We start from the raw sequence: 18,052 nt of genomic DNA, 5'->3' as shown, positions 1-18,052 counted from the left end.
GGGAGAGAGAGAGAGAGAGAGAGAGAGAGAGAGAGAGAGAGAGAGAGAGAGAGAGAGAGAGAGGGGCGACAAAATTCTGAGGGAGAGAGGTGAAGTGTATTGTTTTGTTTTCAAAAAAAGACGGGCTCATCCTGTACAACCCCTCCCCGCCCCCCCCCGTGCTTGCTTTCTTTCTTCCTCCCAGTCTCCTACTCTCTCTCCACCTGCCACCCCTCTTCTCTTGATCTCTCTCTCTCCCTCCCAATGCCCCCCCTCTCTCTCCCCTCCCGCTATCACTCTCTCTTTCTCTCCCCCTCTCTCCCTCTTTTACAAAAAAACGGAGGCACTAGAGATATTGCTAGTGCTTTGTTTTTTTTAAATAGCTCTTTGCACCCTCTCTCTCTCTCTCTCTACCCTTGCCACCCTTCCCTCTCGTCCTAGTGTGTGTGTATGTGTGTGTGTGTGTGTGTGTGTGTGTGTGTGAGAGAGAGAGAGAGAGAGAGAGAGAGAGAGAGAGAGAGAGAGAGAGTCTACCCTTGCCACCCTTCCCGCTCGTCCTTGTGTGTGTGTGTGTGTGTGTGTGTGACACAAAGAGAGAGAGAGAGAGAGAGAGAGAGAGAGAGAGAGAGAGGGGGGGGGGGGGTGAAGCTCACTCCAGGAAGGGAGGGAGGCAAGGGGGAGAGAGAGAGAGAGAGAGAGATAGATAGATTTTATTATCGTCCTCGGAGGTCAAATATGACCTATGGGACCAAAGTTACATGTGATGTAGTATGTGTATGGCTGATGAGTGACTCTCGATGCTCCAAAATTGTAGTGATGAGAGTCGCAATGGAGAGCCCACACTTTGGCTGGGAGATAAAAGTGTGTAGGTCTAAGTTATGGCTGAAAATGTGAGAGAAGCAAGTTCGGATGTGATCAAAAGCTGAGCACTCTAGTAGTGTGTGGTACTCAGACTCTCGAACTTGCAGTGAGCATAATGTGCACAATCGATTTGACTCTTCTCCATTGCCCCAACGCCCTATCTCGCATCGAAGGAAATGGGAGCTAAGCCGAATTGCTGCGATAGTGCGTATCGCGGACAAGGGAATAGGCTCAAGCATGTAAGTGTGAGTACGGTTTCCTCTCTCAGGGAAGAACATGGTTTTGTAGTTGGGGGCAATATAGGTGGTGTAATGTATGAAGCGTGACCCACCGGATTTCTCCCAAGCCGTAATACATTGGCGTTGTAGAAAAGCTTCATTCACTTGAGAGTCAATTGAAGCATCATGTAGCAAGTGTAATGCGTCCCATCTCCCAAACCACTTCTTTATGTCTTGCATCCACCCCGTGCTCAAGATCTTGCTTTTATGCGTCTTTTGAACTTTTTTGCTTGCTTCCCATGCAATTGTAGGAAGTCGATGTGAGGGGTATTGACGCATCTTTATCATGTACTCCACAACCCTTTCCATACCCATAACCTCAATTGGAAGAGATCCCAACCCAAGAAGTAGGAGCATATATGGTGTTTGTGTCTTAACTTGGAGAAAGTTTGTAAGAAAACGCTTTTGGACATTCTCAAACTCTTTCCAAGTAGACTTTGAGATGCTCCCGCCCCACACTTCAACTCCATAAAGAAGAACCGGTGTCACCAATGCATCAAAAAGATACTTCTTGAGAACCCAACACTTGATGTTTCTCGCATTACACATGTTCTCAAATGCATAATATGCTCTCTTTCCCGCTTCCAAACGACGCATAGCACATTCATGCGACTTGTGATTGGATGGAACCTCAAGGCCAAGGTACTTAAAGCTCTCAACAACTTCAAGTGTCTCGTTGTTGTACACAATGCATGGCTTCTCCTTATGGTTGGTTTTCACAAGCATAACCTTTGTTTTGGATTCATTTACAATCAGCCCACTATGCAAGAAAAATTTCTCAAGGACAACCATAAGCTTTTGTGCATCTTCTAAAGTGTGTGCTAGAAGCACTACATCATCCGCATACAACAAAAGCATGATTACCGCATTGCAAATAGTGACCTCTTCAATGCCTTCTTCTTGCATAAAGTCAAATACCATTTGTTCCAATTGATCGATGCATAGACCAAAGAGATTTGGTGACAATGGACATCCTTGTTTAACCCCAATAGTGCTTACAAAAATTTCTGAAATTTCTCTTCCCATGCGCAATTGACAAATCACCTTCTCATAGATTCGAGAAACCGCAAGCATAAACTCACTTGGCACTTGGAGTTTTTCCATCCTTCTCCACAAATTGTTACGTGGAATCATATCAAAGGCTTTCTTAAAGTCCACAAAACAACAATACAATCGCTTGCCTTTCAACCGACTTTCCTCCATGAGAACACGAAGAGTACAAGATGATCAATGGTGCTATGGCATCAACGAAAACCCGCTTGTCCCTTTGCACGCTTGTCATTCTCTTCAGCCCAATCACTCAATTTCATCTCCATTATGCACCCAAACAACTTTTCCATAAGAGACCCAATCATTATAGTCCGGTAGTTGCTTACATTCTTTACATCCCCTCCTTTATGCAAAGGCTTAACCCAATTAGTACTCCAATCATAAGGCATACCATGTTGAAGTGCAAGGTTGAACATATCACACATCCACTCATGGGTAAAATCTCCCGTCCATTTGATCATCTCCGGCTTGATACCTTGAAGATCTCCCGCTTTGCGAGTGGCCAACTTTTCAAGCCCACCGCATACATCCTCAATAGTAAAAAAAGATGGCATACATGGGAGTGAACCATAAAATGGCATTTTTTCAGTATTTGCTTGCTCATATAATTGCCTACAATGTGTGTACATATCCACTAGACTCAAGTTACCAAAATTCCTAACCCGCTTGCCCCTCAAGTTTCTCCAAAATCTTCCACATGCATGTGCCTTTTCTTGGACTTGAAATTCTTGTTGCTTTACTTCCCATCTTCTTCTCTTCTTTTGAATCAATGCCTTGTATGTATGCAAATGACTTTGATAGTTATCTTTGTCCATAGTTGCATCAAGCTTTATCAAGGACATTCGAGCATCTTGACATTCTTTATCAAACCACCTTTTGCGTGATCTATCTTTGTCGATACCATGGAGATGCTTTATGGCAAAGCATTCTTCCGCACAAGAACAAATAGCTTTCTTAAAAGCTTCCCATTTAGTTTCCAATGGTGCATCACATTGAAGCTTTGTCCTCCATAATTTTTGCTCAACCATTTCAATGTACATTGGTGCCTGTTTGAAATCCATACATAGTGATAACTTCTCTTTCCTTTGGCTGAGATTATCATGCTTAGTTGCTTCTCCACATGAAAGGTCAATACATAAGGTGCGATGGTCGGATTCCGGGGTCCATTGACCAAACATAAAACTCTTTAGCGATACATGATGGCTTTAGAGAGTAGCATATAGTCAATCACACTATCCCCATTATGTCTCCTACATGTAAATCCATTGGTTCCACTCCACAAAGATACACCATTGGCAATGAGCATACCCGTGCTATTACACATGTGTAAAAGTAACTTTCCATAGTGATCCGGCTCTTTCTCATCCATTGAAGTACGATCATACAAGTGAACTTCCTCCAACTCCCTTGAAATGTATGGCATATCAAATTGTTGAGTATCATGTTGCAATGTTTTTGTGCGAGCATTCATATCCCCAAATACACTAACATCACCTTCACCTTTGAAATAAGCAATGTCCTCTTCCAAATCAGAAAATGGTTGATCTCTATCCATGCAAGCATAAAAGGGAGAATCATGATGAGGAATGTAGCAACCGGCTACAAAAATGGGTGCTCTTTTTGGTGTCATAATTTTCAGCCATACATAACGTTTGTACTTGTCATCTTTCACAATTGATACAAAATCTTCCAATCCTTTCTTAACCATACATGCTACCCCTCCTTGTCCTCTTCGTTGCTTGAGATTCTTTGACCACATCAATGAATGTACATTGTAATCCTCCAAGCCGTTAATCCTTTGTATATCATGCTTCCAAGTTTCAACAAGAAGTACAACATCGACTTTGCTTGTTAGTTCATCAATGCCAACCCCCGCATTCCATGGGTATCCATTACAATTCCAAAAGCATATTTTCAATTGTAACTCGGTCTCATAGGTCACACATCCCTATTTGCTTGAGAGACTTGCCTCCTCCTTGGGCACATTTTCTTTATGAGAGATCTCCTTGTTTTTATTATTCTTTTCCTCATATGCCTTGCGACGCATATTTTGTTGCTTAATAGTGCGATCTTTACATACAAAACATTTTGTATCCCTCAAATAGATCCAACTATTATCAAGGATAATCTTTCGCTTGGTCTCATCCGGCATGGTACATACAATTGGCCGTTCTCCCGAGCGAGGAGCTCCTTGCTTCCCCACTCTATGTGCTCCATAGACCATAACTCCGGACATGCTAAAGTGGGTTTTGAAAAAATCTTCAATAACAATGGCAAGAGAAGGAGGTGTCTCTAACTTCTCTTCGGGAATTCCACGAATAACAATGTTCTTGAAACGTCGCTCCCGTTCCTTCAACTCCTCCACAGCCACATTCTCAACATTCTTTGTTTGAACCATAGCTTGCATGAGTGAGGAATTAGAAACCACATTGCTACCACATACATCAGCCCAAGACTTGTTTGTGCATACATTTTTCATGTCGCATACATCCCGGCTCATAGTGTCAAATTTCTCCTCTTTCAATACATGGTCATGCTCTACTTTGCTCATCCGCTCCTTCAAAGCATTCAAGTCCACAAGAGAGCGTTTACATTCCTTGACTTCCTCTTCAAGTTGCATCAAACGTGTTGTTTGCATCTCAAGTGTCCTCTTGAGATTCTCATTCTTAACCACAAGTACCCTTAGTGTGCCATTCTCCATTGCAAGTGCTCGTAAGTCTTCACCGTGTTTGTTTATGGTCTCTTGCAATGATACCAAGTACGTCATGATCATGGTTTCCGATGTCGTTGGTTGGGTGGTTGTGTTGCTATCTCCACACTTAGGAGATTTTGGATCATTTTCCACAATGGTTGTGGACCTTGTTGAAGAAGAAGAACCCTTGCGAGTGCCGGAAGACATTGTATGTAAAATAGGAGATGAGAATCAATTTTGTTGAACCTGTTCACTTCGGAAATGCTGCTACAGAAACGACTTACATAACTCTGAAAATTTTTGTCTTTACATCAATGCGTAGAGGACTTCGTGCTTTTCGATTGAGGCTATAGATCACCCAAATCGGAGTTCGGATGAAGAAGTTATGATCAAAAGAGTAGACTGGTGTCTACTAGGTCAAAAAACGGCTGCGTTTTTTGAGAGAGAGAGAGAGAGAGAGAGAGAGAGAGAGAGAGAGAGAGAGAGAGAGAGAGAGAGGAGAGAGAGAGATGGATGTATTGTGCCCGTTCGGGCTGCCTAGCCGAGAGAGAGAGAGAGAGAGAGAGAGAGAGAGAGAGAGAGAGAGAGAGAAGAGAGAGAGAGAAGAGAGAGAGAGAGAGAGAGGAGGAGAGGGGGGGGGGGGGGGGGGGGGGGGGGGGGAGTGGGGGTGGGTGGGAGGGGGAGACAACGAGAGAGAGGGGTGGCGGCGAGAGAGAGAGAGACACACGCACAGAGGGAAGACAACACGAGAGAAGGGTGGAGAGAGAGAGAGAGAGAGAGAGAGAGAGAGAGAGAGAGAGAGAGAGAGAGAGATAAGGAGAGGGGTTATAGAGCGACTAAGAAAAGAGAGAGGAAGAAGGGAGTAGGAGATAGGAGGACTTTACGGAAGGGATGGTGGTTTCTAGAGGAGGAGCTGGAGGAAGGGAAGGTGGTTAGAGGAGTAGATGGAGAGAGGAGGTGGAGGAGAGGAAAGATTTTGGAGGAGGAGGCTGAGGAGGAGGAGGAAGGGAAGAGGAGGAAACACATGGGCGGCAAGAGGAGGAAGGGGAGGTAGAGAGGGCGGCACTCCAAAAAAAAGAAAAAAAGCTCGCTCCAAAGCTCGCTCTGTTGAGCTCGCTCGAAGACCTAACTCATCTAGCTCATCTTTCCCTTGATGACACCACGGCTACCATGCCTACCCCAATGATGGGCATGCGAAGAAACACGCCATGGACCTCATTCGTTAGTAAAGCACCACTACATGGTAGCTCAATACCTGCAACAATACCTACAACTGTGCACCAGTCGTATACACCTATGGGTCCTTGTACTCATGTAGCCCCTACCCCTCCCATTGTTTCAACAACCTATACTCCACAATCACAACACCCAAGCTCTTATTTCAATGAGACCATACCGGCTAGCATTAGCATGTCACATCCGATGTCTGCTATGCCTAGGGCCACACATATGAACTTTGGGCCACCACATGGCACAACACCCTACCAAACTTGGAACCCAATGGCTTCCTATGCGTCAAGCCCAATGCCAATATCTACTCCACATGTAGTCTCTGGAGCGCCTTCACCCACGGTGCCTGCTCACTTAGATGACTTGGCAACATTTGTTCAAGCTATTGGTCGATATATTGCTGAGAATATGCGTAATACGCCTGATAGAGAGACTAGAAGTAAGATAGTACAAAAAGCCAAGCTCACACAAAAATTGAGTGGAGATGGGGATGTGAGAAAGCATATCAAAGTGTTTGAACAAATATGTGATTCTCTAGGAGAACACAATGACCTGCATAAGAGTAATTCTTTAAACCTAACCTTAAGTGGAAGGTTGGGGATTGGTATATAACCTCAAGGATGGAAGAAAAACTATTTACCGTACTCTTAGGAGACTGTTCTTAAAAGAATACATACGAGAGGGAGTGCTTTGGGGTGTAGCCTCTCAGCTCCAGAAAGCCCAACGAGAGGAAGGAGAGTCGGTGAGAGACTTTATTAGTCGCTTGAAGCATTTGAATTCTCGTTGTAATCCAAATGAGTGCTTCAATAATAATAATCAATTGATTAATAGATTCATTAGGGGATTAGGACATGAGGATATCTACAATGGCCTAGTCATTAGAGGTATCACCACTTGGGAAGCAGTCACCACCAATGCAATCCAATTGGAGGATAATTTAATGATTAAAGGAGAAAGAGTGTCTGTTGAGCTAAAATCTACTAGCTCGCAAGCATCATGGCATCAGCCAATGACCCTAAAGCCTATTGCTAAGGAGCCAAAGATATCTGAGATGACTTTCGCAGATCTCACCAAGGCCATTCAAGAGAGTCTTAGAGACAATCGTGCTCCACAAAACAATCATATCTATCCAAGAAGGGAGCAACAATGGTGCTCAGTATGCTATGGTCCGCATAGTACCAGTGAATGCCCTACTTTTAGAGTAAAATTCAATGGGAATTGCAATGCCTGTGGGAGGTATGGTCATCAAGCTAAGGATTGCATAGTATTTAAGTGCGCGATGGCCAATAGACCAACCTTAGCATGGACAAACACACCTCGAGTGCCTGCATTGATGTCGGTCGCACATCTTCAACAAACGTCACAACACATGGTCCCTAGGGTCCAAAATGTCGTTCAAACAACACCCTTACCACCTTCAGTGCTAGGACCGCAACCACCACTTCTGAGAATCACTGCTGTGAATTAAGTGGGTTGTGAGTCATCTATTGCTTGTCTGGAAGGCTGTGAGGAAGATATAGACCCTAATATTTCCTATGGATTAATGCGCTTGAAGAAAGTCCACAATACTACATGGAGGACTATTGGGGACAAGTCAAACCTGTCTATTAAGTAGCTGCTCTTGCTGCAAGAGTCCAAAATATCAATTACACTGCCAAGAGACCACCTCTTCAATGCTATGTGGAGGTCCACATCGTGTGGCCGAGTGTCCTATTGGGCTACAAAAGAATGCTACACTAATGCAAACCAACCAAGTGAGCATGTCTACAATGCCGATACTCATGTGTAATCGATGTGGCATAGATCATTTGATTGCCCAATGTCCGAATAATCCAAATGCACCGAAGATCATATACTTGATTGAGGCTATTGAGGAGCCATCACAAAGTACACCTGTGGTACCAGTAAACATACTCACACAATCGAAGCTCCAAAAATAAAATTATATTCTTGAAGAAAGAGATAGGGCATCAATTGCCCAATCTCAGAAGAAGAAGAAAACACAAAGGAAGAGATCGCAAAAAAGCAACGAAGTCAGACCCCATTTCAAAGACCAACATAGGGACTGGTGATGACCCTATATATATGAACGACGCTGAAGAGGATTCTGATTCAGGTGAAACCATGGAGATCAAAACAACCACTAAGAAAGAAACCAACAAGGAAGATCATCATGAGCCACAATGGCCAGCATCCAAGAAGAAGATAGGAACTTATCCAAACCCTATAGAGGAGATCGAGCCAGTCAATCAATTAATGAGTTTGGTAGAAGATACCCAAAGGGATCTAGAACCACCACCTAGGCAGATCCAAATTAGAGACACATTGTTTCCTATGCAACAAGACCCTCACCAAGTCCAAAAACCCTTAGCCATACCTAGTGTCATCTAAGAAGAAAGTGACTTAAAGTCATGGGAAAGTGGGCGTACTCACTTCTTGTTGGAAAGAATGTTTATAGAAGGACTACCTGACCCTATCGAAGAAATGGAGATCCCATCTTCCCCACATCAAGGGACTGAAGCCCAAAAGATGTCGTTAAACATTGCCAAATTGATGGATTTCATGGCTTCAAAAGTTAGAACCACCATCATGTCCAAACTATATGGAGACCCTGAGTTATTCTTAGCTCTTCGAGCTTTCCTCAAAGAACTGAAGGTCGGTCTACCACAAATTGCACATATGGATGGAGCTAGGGAGATGCCAATAGAGGAGGAACACTTAGATCCACAAGCCAACCTAGATGAGAACCCTGTTGTAGAAATACTTGCTAACAAGTTGGGACAATACTTTGGGGGTAATGAATCCAATGCAACCATACCAATCACTACCAAGGGATTAATTGTGAAGGGAATCCTTGATGGTGGAACTGGGGTTAGCATTGTGACTAAAAATTGATGGGAAACTATGGGAAGACCTCACCTTGAGACCACAACCATAGTCGTAAAGATGGCCAATGGGTCTATTGTTAAACCTATTCTGATGCTAGAAGATCTCAAGATCACGGTCTTTGGACATAAAATAAGAAATACCTTCATTGTTATGGATTTCTCCAAGCACACTATGGCATCCTTGATGATCTTAGGATGTCCTTTCACGAGGGAAGCAAAAATGGTGCATGACTAGTCTAAAAACCATGTCTACTTGCAGTTCCAAGATTCTGTCATTTGAGGGGATCTTGTAACTGGTCGAGCACATACTCAGGAAACATATCTATAATTGATCATAGATTTGACACCACATTTCACTCGGCCCCATTGCAATATTGTGACGTTGGGGAAGATTCTCCTTATATGGATGTACTACCTGGGATGCCTGAGTCAGACAATGTGGATTGGGTCCACTTAGCAGCAACCATAGACACTTGAGGAAATAGGCGGACGACCTGGGTAACACTTGAGGGGGATGAAATGCCACCACTCGTACCCTTAAATATGCTAGAAGCAATGCATATAGCTTTTGATGACCTACATGATGAAGGTTTGACTGGCATTGGAACCAGTAGCATCTCATAAGACTATAGCCCATACAATTTGGGGTCAAAATCATCAATTGAAATTGACTCCAAGGACAAAGAATTTGAGTTAAATCTTAGTACAAATGTGGGGACAAACCATTTAGGGCCGAGTAATACCCTAGATGACAATCTGTCCAAGGGTGCAGAAGACACAAGTAGCGATTCATCTAGTGACTCTTCACTAGAGATCGGCCGAAATAAAAAATTAGACAAGAAGAGTAAGAGATATAAGAGGCAACGATATCGAGCAAATGTGTGTGCTAGAATAAATTAAAAGAAATCTACCGCATAATGGTTTAATTATATAGGGGCATGTGATGCTCATTGAAAGTTGGTAGATAACTGGAGTGAATACCTTCAAAGCGTTATGTGGTGTAGTCCACAACCCATTGACATCGCACAACTAGAGGCTATAGAGAAGCCAAAGTTGAGCCGTATCATAAGGAGACGACAAAATTGTGAGTTAACTCAACAACAAAAGGAATCAAAAGTGAAATCACAGTCCACAAAACAAGAGGACCCCACAGACTTACACCCTGCACCTTAAAATTTCAAATCCTACACCATAGAGGAACGTAAGGTTGTGTATACAAAGGCTCAAAAAAAACCTATCAATGGAAGTAATGGAGTTTATGTCGGTCCAGTGATAGTCAAGGAAATAGAGTTAGCAAAGCCAGGAGAAGAGTCCAAACCTGTTTTCATTACCCAAGTTTATGACGTTCCAGTGATAGTTGAGGAAATAGAGTTAGCAGACCCAGGAGAAGAGTCCAAACCTGTTTTCATTACCCAAGATGTGACAGAGATTGGAGGAGTGTGTAATTAAAGAATGTCTCAAGAATTCAGGGATATATTTGCTTGAAAATATCCTAATATGAAAGGTGTTCCACCTTCCGTGGTGCAACACACAATCTCCATGAATAGCATGGCTAAACCAATTCAACAACACCTACCCAATGAATCCTAAATGCAAAGATCGTTCAAGAAGAGATTGAAAAGCTTGTGAAATGCGGATTCATATACCCTACTGAGCACTCAAAATGGGTTCTCCGATAGTGATTGTGCCAAAAAAGAATGGGAAACTCAGAGTGTGCGTGGATCTCAAGCAGATCAACGTCACCAGTAGGAGGGACCATTACCCCTTGCCATATTCAAAACATGTGCTTGAAAGAGTTGCAAGGGAAGGAAGCTTATAGCTTTTTAGATGGGTACTCTGGCTACAATCAAATCACAATTGCGCTAGAGGACCAAGGTAAAACAACCTTTACAATTGAATTTGGAGTGTTCGCATTTCGTGTTATGGCTTTTGGCTTAACCAATGCCCCTGTTACCTTTCAAAGATTACTAAACACTGCTTTTAGAGAATATTTGAGGGAGTTTTGTGAAGCTTTCTTAGATGAACTTTGTGATTATTCCTCTTGGAAAGAACATCTATCATGCTTATGAAAAGTGTTTGAGAAGTGCAGATTGTATCGCATCTCCTTAAACCCTTTCAAATGTCAATTTTGCGTTAAACATGGAGTCATTTTAGGGCATATAATGTCCAAAAATGGGATTTCCACAGATCAGAGCAAAATTAAAGCCATTGCTAAATTGCGACCACCTACAAACTATAAAGGAGTTCAAAAGATCATGGGCCATGTTGGTTATTACCGGCGGTTTATTTTAAGCTTTGCCGAGATAGCTCGTCCATTGTACAAACTTCTTCTTGAGTTTCACTAGACTACAGAGTGTGACCATGATGATGAGTCATTGAAAAAGAACTTGACTAGCGCTCCTATTCTACGAGTTCCCGATTGCAATGTAATTTTTCATGTGCATATTGATGCATCGAACTTTGCTATTGGGTGTGTTCTAGCTCAACCACGAGAACATAAACTGGACTACCCCATTAGCTTTGCAAGTCGTCAACTACACCCTATAGAGCGAGAAGGTTTAGCTATGATTTATGCAATAAAGAAATTCCGGTTACTACCTTCTTGCCAACAAGTTTGTTTTCTATGTGGATCATCAAGCCTTGTTGTATCTAGTAAATAAACCTTATTCCACGGGAAGAATTACACGATGGTTGTTAATTCTCCTTGAGTTTGATTTTATCGTTGTGGTGAGACCTAGTAAAAGACATGTCATGGCGGATCATTTGTCTCGGATACCCAATGGTGAAACCCCTACTGGATTCGATGATGAATTACCTGATACTTCTCTATTCCTAATCGAGACCATACCTGAATGGAGTGAGAAGATTGTGAACTTTTTAGTTAACGGTTTTTCACCCAAAGAGCTTCGAAAGGACATAGCTCGAAAATTGTTAGAAGAGTGTGAACCTTATTCTCTCATTACAGGAACTCTCTACAGGCTAGGGAAGGATGATATTCTTAGACGTTGTGGTGAGGATGAGTATTTATACATACTGCAAGAAGCCCACATGGGTATAGTCGGAGGACATTTCTTAGGGGAACTAACAGCTAGAAAGGTGTTGCAATCAGGCTATTGGTGGCCTACCTTATTCAAGGATGCATCACTTTTTGCAAAAGGATGTGATGAATGCCAACATTACAAGATCACACAATGAAAGGATAAGATGCTCTTACATCCTGTTAAAGTGACTCAACCATTTGAAAATTGGGGTTTAGACTTTGTAGGCCCAATTAGTCGGGCAGCTTGTAGCACTCAATCTCGATATATTATCATTGCCACTGAATATATACCAAAGTGGGTGGAAGCCAGGGTGACACGTAAATCTGATGCAAGGTCAACTGCCAAGTTTCTCTTTGAGAACATTATTACAAGATTTGTTGTCCCTTTGAGATTGTGAGTGACAATGGTATTCATTTTATAAATGGAGTGATGAAAGAACTCACTACCAACTTCATGATAGCTCACCATAAGTCCATGCCTTATTATCCACAAGCAAATGGCCAAGCTGAGAGTACCAACAAAACTCTCATCTCCATTTTGACAAAGACAATTAAGGCTCATCCTACAGATTGAGATTTAAAGCTTACATTAGCTCTATGGGCTTATCGTACTTCTTACAAAGTGGCTATTAATTGTACACCATTCAAAATGGTATATGGCCAAAAGCAATTATGCCATGGGAGTTTGTAATTCCTAGTCTGTGTGTAGCTTTACAAGAAGGTTGGGATGGTAATCCTTTAGTTGAGCGCCTATACATCCTTGAGAGGTTAGATGAAAAAGACAATTGGTTGTGCAAAACGAACTTGTGGAGAAAGATAGGAGGAAGAAATGGTTTGAATGTCATCTAAAGAACAAAGATATCAATGTTGGTGATAAAGTCCTTATGTACGGAGTGCATAACAAAAAGAAAAAGTTGAAATATGCAAGAAAAGGACCATATAGAGTATGTGAAATCACCCCAAAGGAAGCATTCATGTGGAGACTCTTGATGGAGTTGAAACCATCGGATTCCTCAATGGTAGCAAATTTAAAAGATATTATGATCCTTTAAGCCAAGAGGAGCTACGTGCCATCCATAAAAAAAAGGTAGCCAAGGCACAAACAAATTGAAGAAGATACAAGCTCAAGCTGAGGCTAAAGAGTGACAAAAACGCATAAGACGCCAAACGAGAGGCCAACCTTGGAGTTACACATGCATTCCTTGTTGAAACAGAGGATGATTGGTTGGACTCTGACACACCTCTACGATACCCTATTGAGCTAAATAGTGCTTATGGAAAAGTGCTATATAACGCCTTATTGGACACAGGTGCTAAGTATAATCTGCTATCATATGGGGTGTGGTGTCGGTTAGGGAAGCCACCTCTATCTGAGAGTATTATCCAAGTCAAGGGTGTCAACAAGAAAAAAACTGTGATTTTTGGAATTTGGCACAATTCTATCAGTTATTATGACAATGGGGTTGTAGCTCAAGACTTTTTGGTCATGCCTGCTAGAACTATGGAGGGTAATATAAACCTAGGAAGCATGTGGATGATAGCCACCAAATGCACTATTGATTGGGGGACGGGGGTGTCACAACGCAGAAACCAACTCTTAGCCCTACCACTCAAGCCGTAGTCCCTGACATATTGTCTCTTAAGGAAAAAACCCAAAACATTGCATGTCCAAGAGGTTGAACCATATGTCCCCATAGCCCAACTCTCTAGAGCTTCAACTGTTGTAGTTGAAATAAAGCTTGAGACACACAAGACCCATCCTAATATAACAAAGAAAACATTCAAGTGGGTCCTTAAATCTTCTATAGAGACCATAGCTAGTGCTAAAAGATAGGAGCCTGGTAAGAGATAGGAGCCTGGTAAGAGATGTCCCACTCGCCCCAAGAAATGTAAAGAAACGTTGCGTTGGATTCCTAAAAAACTGTTAGAAGCCCAAGGCTACTATGAAGGAAATGATCAAATCTGGGTGCCAAAACATAAATTGTGCTCTTCCTTGTCACCTAGCCCATGTGAGCCCAATCATGTAGCTCCAAAACAAATTGAAGATCGTGGAAAGAAAAAAGTCACGGAATGCTACACACCTGCTCTAGAGCTAGTTTGGGTATCAAAGAAAGAACGGTTTGTTCCACCTAGATCAGGAACAGGGAAGTCAAATGAAGCTTCTTGCTATAATATTATCCACTCTTTCCTTGCAACCTACAATGAGACATTTGACGGTCTAAAATGAATGTTCACAAAATCCTAAGCAATCATTAGTGAATTCCTAGTGTGAATAGACACCTAGCTTGGGACATCTTGAAGACAATGGAAGCCTTAAATTTTCATTTGTTTTGAATGTCTTTGGCACGATTTTTTCCAGAGAGAGCACACCTTGCAAATGATTGCACTCATGTTGCAAGATTTGGGCTTGCCAGCTAGAGACCCTTATCTTGATGGGAAATCCATCTTGTCCGAACCCAGACACTTCCACTTCAAGATGCCTTTCCACAAGCCCACGATATCCCTCCACACTTAGACACCCTTTCAAAGAATTTGCATTTTGCGTTCCAAGTTTCTTGAAGATGGGATTGCATAAAACCAAGAGGTCAAATGGAGCCCATTGTTGAGCATCTGCTTCCTCCTTTGAAACCTAGCTTATGTATTCTTTGGTATCTTCAAGCACTATTATGTGGAGAGGAATGACAATTAGAGGGGCGGCAATGCCAATAGTGGGGATTGCATGCATGAGGGTAACTATGTTCTTTATTATCTGTTGGATGCATGGGCTGGTTATCTCTGCAACCAGAATAGGGGATGCTGGCTTGATGAGAATGGGGTCACCATCTTTGATAATCTCAGGGAGCTTGGGTGCAGGGGAGCCAAACTTGAAAAAGGAATAAGCGACACCCTTCCCTTGAAGGGAATGAGGAGCAAGCCTCCAGGATGCCCTTTTGAATTGTTGCTCTAGAGATGGGTAGAGAGAAGCTTGCACATCACCAACGCCAAACAAACGACCTATGAAGGTTGGGACTGCCATTGTCTTTGCAAAGGCCTCTCTCTCTCTCTCTCTCTCTCTCTCTCTCTCCTCTCTCTCTCTCTCTCTCCTCCTCACTCCTCTCTCTCTCTCCCTCTCTCTCTCTCTCTCTCTCTCTCTCTCTCTCTCTCTCTTCTCTCTCTCTCTCTCTCTCTCTCTCTCTCTCTCTCTCTCTCTCTCTCTCTCATCACTCTCTCTCTCTCTAAAGACTCCACTGAAGTTGAAGCCTAATGTATGCCTCCCCCCCCCCCCCCCCCCCCCCCCCCCCCCCCACCTCTCTCTCTCTCTTCATTCTCTCCTCTCTCTCTCTCTCTCTCTCTCTCTCTCTCTCTCTCTCTCTCTCTCTCTCTCTTCTCTCTCTCTCTCTCTCTCTCTCTCTCTTCTCTCTCTCTCTCTCTCTCTCTCTCTCTCTCCCCCCCCCCCCCTCCTACCTACTGTATCTTCTCTGATAACCGCAATCAACATCTCAATAGCCACATAGGGGGCACACTCTCACTAGCTCTTGTAAGTAAAAAAAAAAAAAAACAAATAATACTTCTCTTTCTCTAGCAGCACATGCTGGCGTGAAACTGCAGAGATTACATCAAGCATCAAGTCTAGAAAAATACATTTTCTCTAACCGGTGAAAAAAGGGCAAACTCGAAACTCTCTCGATTTTTTAGGTTAAAATTAGAAGTTTTTGCCGATAATTACACTCAAACTTGTGTAAGTCTCTCAGTTTAGGGTTGCACTAAAATCGGGATTTTACAATTTCAACCGATTCAAATACATTGGACCTCGGTTTTTTTTACACTTTCAAGCATATAAAGTAGTTGATCATTGTATCATGTCGATATGCACCAACAAAAGAAGATGTCGGCCTCCATGAACATGTAGGCAAAGTAGTATCACATCTAATTCCACCAATGATGACTCCATGCTAAGTTGCTAATAGTGCCATTGAGGATGATGTTATGGAGCAGGTGTTAGAGATCATAAGATGTCAATCAATCTTGGATAATATGCGTGCACACATTTTGAAGTATTTGTGGTTAGTAGCAGCAGTGGGTGAGACCAAATTGCAAAATTTGGGCAGTGGCTTTTAGGAGTGATGCAACTAATTCTACTCTTCAGCTCTCAATGTATGAATTGTGAATACTACTGCAGTGAATGCATGTATGCCAATGCCTCAAATTATGATAGTTACCAAGGATGCACAACTACGCAAAAGATGGCCAGTTCAAAGGCCTCGATGTTGTCGCATCCTGTGAAATTTACAATGGTAAGGCCTTGTAATATTTTTAGCATTCACTTGATTTTAGAGCAGATGTCCTACATTTTGCACTGAAAACTACACTTCTAAAAATGAGAGAAGTAAATAAATAATTGTCACTTTTGTTGGCAAAGCAATTGTAGCATTATATTGTGTCCTATTTTCCAACTATTGATTTTTGAAAATAGGCAGCAAAACAATATCATGTGATTACAGATTCAAGTAGGTTGTTATGTTTGGACGAATATGTATCAGTGACTTTCTAATCTTTATTGTCATTTATTGCTTTGCCTATTGGTGTGGGAGAAGATTGATGAGGAATTGCAGGTTCAAAAGGAGGGCTTCATTGTTGGAAAGACAGCCTTCAGACATTGCACACAATATTAGTGAGTCAATGTTGATTGATCTAGTTGATCATTAAGAACATCATCATGTGGAGTATAGTGGAGTATCCATACAAGTTTATAGAATCTCCTACATGCTCCTACGGAGTCCATAGTCCTTTTCGGTTAGGGCAAACACATGGTCCAAGGCTTGCCAAAAGAATTTTTTTTAACCAAAGAAATAAGGATGCACTTAATTTTTTTAAATTTTTAGGCAAAAATTTGAAGCATTTACTAGAATTTACTCTTAACTTTGTAAAATTTTAGAGGTTCTCTTCAAGGCAAGCTCAACATCTAGTAGTAGGATAAAAACACACTAAACTTTAGCTTTGAGCAAATACTAACCAATAGAATATGCTACTTCATACATATTGGGGTGGAGACAACCAAGTAGCAATAGAATTCAATAAAGTGTATAGAGAAAGTTCTCCTCTATTGAACATAATCACTCTAATAGCATAGCTTAGATTAGTAACTAGCATGGTAGAGGAGATGAGCATGCCATTAAAGCTTGGCTCTTGGTTGGATTTGCATTCCATAGCCAAGAGTTGTTGGTGTAGGCCTCTACTTCTCAATGCTTGGAGAAGGAGATGGAGTTCTTCTTGCACACATGAGTTGTGTGTGTGTGTGTGGCAATGTGTTAGAGTAAAATGAAGCCCTCTCTCTCTCTCTCTTCTTAGTCGACCCTTCTTGCTAATCGGTCATGCTGGCCTCCCATTGGCTCCTGTAAAGCTTAGCCAATCACAAATTAGAAGCATAGTTGATAGCCTTTTGACAAGTTTCCCCCTTTCCCCTTTTGTGAGAGCTTTAGGTAATTAAGTAATTCAATTAAACTCTCATTGGATCTCTTACTCTTTTGGCCAATAGGAATCAGGCAAGCCATTGGGCTGCTGAATGCTCATTGGATCCCTTGGTAGACTATCCAATAGTATTCTAAGGAGCTTAATTTCTATTGGTTCTTTTATCAAGCCTTTTTAAATTGCTTAGACTAACTTTACTCTAGCCTAATTCTCATTGGTCCACCTCTATGGCCATCCAATAGGATTTGAGGGGAGATTGGGGCAACTAGCCTAGGAGCCTGGCATGTGTCCAGTATTCCCTTTGTGTAAAGGGAAGCTTTGGAGAGTGTGTGTGTGTGTGTGTGTGTGTGTGTGTGTGTGTGTGTGTGTGTGTGGTGTGTGTGTGTGTGTGTTTCTCTCTCAACCCCTACTAAAAGGGCTCGCCTCCTCCTTCCAAGGGATGTGGAAAGACTTTTTAGTGGCCATCCAATTTTTCCCTTTGCTCTGGCCATTGGACAATTGAGCTAATTTTTGGAACTTTAGCCTATGGAAGTCTTTATGGAGCTGAACCTTAGGTCTTTTAAGCCCCATGAAGCACATTGCTCTT

At 42.3% G+C, this 18,052-nt stretch overlaps 1 pseudogene; it reads right to left on the bottom strand.

Annotated features, from left to right (window-relative positions):
• Positions 1 to 14,281: 14,281 nt before the first annotated feature.
• On the bottom strand, positions 14,282 to 15,034 carry LOC147421875 (peptide deformylase 1A, chloroplastic pseudogene; annotated as a pseudogene).
• Positions 15,035 to 18,052: the final 3,018 nt, after the last annotated feature.

Source organism: Adiantum capillus-veneris, chromosome 27 (assembly GCF_014529385.1).
Source record: "Adiantum capillus-veneris isolate H3 chromosome 27, ASM1452938v2, whole genome shotgun sequence".
In the NCBI taxonomy this organism is placed as follows: Eukaryota; Viridiplantae; Streptophyta; class Polypodiopsida; order Polypodiales; family Pteridaceae; genus Adiantum; species Adiantum capillus-veneris.
This window is presented reverse-complemented; position numbering and strand designations above follow the sequence as displayed.